Genomic DNA, 3535 nt, shown 5'->3' with positions numbered 1-3535 from the left:
GGTCACAGTTCGATTCCCAGTCAGGGCACATGCCTGGGTTGTGGGCTCCATCCCCTGGTGGGCTGTGCAGGAGGCAGCCAATCAATGATTCTCCTTCATCATTGTTTCTCTCTCTCTTTCTCTCTCCCTCTCTCTCTCTCTCTTCCTCATTGAAATCAATAAAAGTATTTTTTTAAAAATATACCTCATTGATTCTTCACAGAGAGGAAGGGAGAGGGATAGAGAGTTAGGAACATCAATGAGAGAGAAACATTGATCAGGTGCCCCCTGCACACTGCCCACTGGGGATGTGCCCGCAACCAAGGTACATGCCCTTGACTGGAATCGAACCTGGGACCCTTCAGTCCGTAGGCCGACGCTCTATCCACTGAGCCAAACCAGCCAGGGCAATAAAAGTATTTTTAAGAAGAAGAAATAAAAGGCATCCAAATTGGAAAGAAGGAAGTAAAATTTCTCACATTATTTGTACATGACATGATAATGTACATAGAAAATCCTAAAGACTCCACCAAAAAAAAAATGCTGGATTTAATAAAGGAATTTGACAAAATTCACACCCAGAAATCCATGGCATTTTTATACACCAATAATGAATTGTCAGAAAGAGAAATTAAACAAACAATCCCATTTACCACTGCAACAAAAATTAAGATACTTAGGAATAAACTTAACCAAGGAGGTAAATCACTTATACTCAGAGAACTACATGACATTAAAAAATGAGCTAGAGGAAGATAAAAACAAGTGGAAGAATAAACTGGGTTCATGTATTGGTAGAATTAACATCATTAAAATTTCCATACTACCCAAGGCAATCTACAGATTCAATGCAATCCCTACTAAATACCAACAGCATATTTCACAGATCTAGAACAAACACTCCAAAAATTTATATGGAACCAAAAAAGCCCCAAATAGCTGAAGCAATCTTGAGAAAGAAGAGCAAAGTTGGAGGGATCACAATACCAGCTGTCAAGTTATACTACAAAGCCACTGTAATCAAAACAGCCTGATACTGGCACAAGAACAATGGGACAGAACAGAGACCCCAGATTAATAGTTGACATTATGCTCAATTAATAGTTGACAAAGGAGGCAAAAACATACAGTGGACTAAAGACCATCTCTTCAACAAATGGTGTTGAAAAATTGGACAGATACATGCAAAAAATAAAACTAGAGCACCAACTTACACCATACACAAGAATAAACTTAAAATGTATAAAAGACTTACATATAAGTCTGGAAACCATAAAAATACTAGAAGAAACCTCAGACATCTCTCATAACAATATGTTTATGGATACATCTCCTGGGGCAAAGGAAACTAAGGAGAAAGTAAACAAATGTGACTACATCAAAATAAAAAGCTTCTGCACAGCAAAAGAAACCATCAACCAAATGAAAAGGAGCCCACTGTATGGGAGAACATATTTGGCAATGATACATCTGATAAAGGTTAATATCCAAAATATATAAGGAACTCATACAGCTTTAAAAAAGGAAGACAAACAATCCATTTAAAAATGGGCAAAGGACCTAAATAGACACTTCTCCAAAGTGGACATACAGATGGCCAAGAGACTATGAAAAAAGCCCAACGTCACTGATCATCAGAGAGATGCAAATTAAAATGACAATGAGGTATCACCTCACACCTGTCAGAATGGCTACCATCAACAAATCAACAAATGACAAGTGCTGGTGAGGATGTGGAGAAAAGGGAACCCTAGTACACTGCTGGTGGGAATGCAGAATGGTGAAGCTATTATGGAAAACAGTATGGAGTTTCCTCAAAACATTCAATATGGAACTGCCATTTGAACCAGTGATCCCACTTCAGGAATATATCCTGAGAAACCCGAAACATCAATCAGAAAGAATGTATGCACCCCTCCTATGTTCATAGCAGCACAATATATAATAGGTAAGATCTGGAGACAGCCCAAGTGCCCATCAGTAGATGAGTGGATAAAAAAGCTGTGATACATTTACACCATGGAATACTATGCAGCAGTAAAAAAGAAGGATCTCTTACCCTTTGACTAGCATGGAGGGACCTGAAGAGTATTATGCTAAGCGAAATAAGCCAATCAGAGAAAGACAAGTGTCACATAATGTCACTCATATGTGGAATTTAATGAACAAAATAAACTGATGAACAAAATAAGATCAAGACATAAAAGCATGAATCAAACTGTGGAATCTCAGAGGGAAGCTGTGGGTGGGTGGATGGGTGGATTGGAAGAGATCAACCAAAGTACTTGTATGTATATATGCATAACCCATGGACACAGACAATAAGGTGGTGAAGGCCTGGGGGGGGAGATATATGAAATATTTCCAACAATAAAGATTTGATTTTTTAATATAAAATAGCTATTTTATTTATTTTTATTTTTTTATTGTCTAAAGTTTTACATATGTCTCCTTTTTCCTCAATTGACACCCCCCCAGCCATTCCCACCCTGGGCAAGCCCCCACCACCCCAGTGTTTGTGTCCATTTTTAAAAGAATCATTTTGTTCCATATTTGTGTGCCCTCAGTGCATCCACTGTTGCTGGTTTTGTGTACCGTAAACTTTATATTTTATGTATCCCCATAAAAATAGTCTAGTGGCACTTCAGGATAAATTTTCTTTGTTCAAAGCTTAGTCTGGCTTCACCCATTATTTCAAATCAGTTTAACCTAAAAAGGAGTGGAAATTCAGTAAGTTATCAGCTGTTGAGGTGTGTATACATTTTGGGAACATCCATATATGGGACTTGCATCTCTGGCTCACACTCTATTTCTTTTGGACTGTGCTGTTCTAGAAGCTCCACCTGGAGACCGTGTCTGATCAGGCTCACTCCAGTGCATGGAATCAGAGGCCACCTTAACCTGGACCACCATTCCTATGGATTAGGGGGTTTGGAGCAAATGCCTCTAGCTAATGATATCTGTTTTAAATGAGTTGCAAGGACAGGAATAAATGGGAAACGGAGAAAAAGAGAGATGAGATCAGCACACAGTGCGGGACACTGGAGAGGGACACAGCATGTACTGATGCCTGAGAGCCCATTGCTAACTTGCCCCTGTGGAAAGCAGAATACTGGTCCTCAAAGATGTGCATGTTCTAATCTCAGCAACCTGTCAATACTATATCTTAGGAGGCAAAAGAGACTTTGCAGATGTGATTAAGTTAAAGATTTTTAGATGATGAGCTTATCCTGAATTATCCAAGTGGACCCAATGTAACTACCAAAAGTCCTCATAAGACGAGGGAGGCAGGAGAGTCAGAGGAGATGTGATGATGGAAGCAGAGGTTGGAGTGATGCAATTGCAGGCTTTGAAGGTGGACAGGGGGCCACGAGCCAAGAAACACAAGTTGCCTCTAGAAGCTGGAAAAGTCAAGGAAATTGATTTTTTCTTAGGGCTTCCAGAAGGAACCAGCCCCGCAGAACCTTGATTTTAGCCCAGTGAGATTCATTTCAGATTTTCGTCCTCCCAAACTATTAAAATAATCTAGGTTGGGCGCCGTGCGCAAGCGCAGTGG

Source organism: Myotis brandtii, unplaced genomic scaffold, assembly GCF_000412655.1.
Source record: "Myotis brandtii unplaced genomic scaffold, ASM41265v1 scaffold277, whole genome shotgun sequence".
Classification (NCBI taxonomy): domain Eukaryota; kingdom Metazoa; phylum Chordata; class Mammalia; order Chiroptera; family Vespertilionidae; genus Myotis; species Myotis brandtii.
This window is presented reverse-complemented; position numbering follows the sequence as displayed.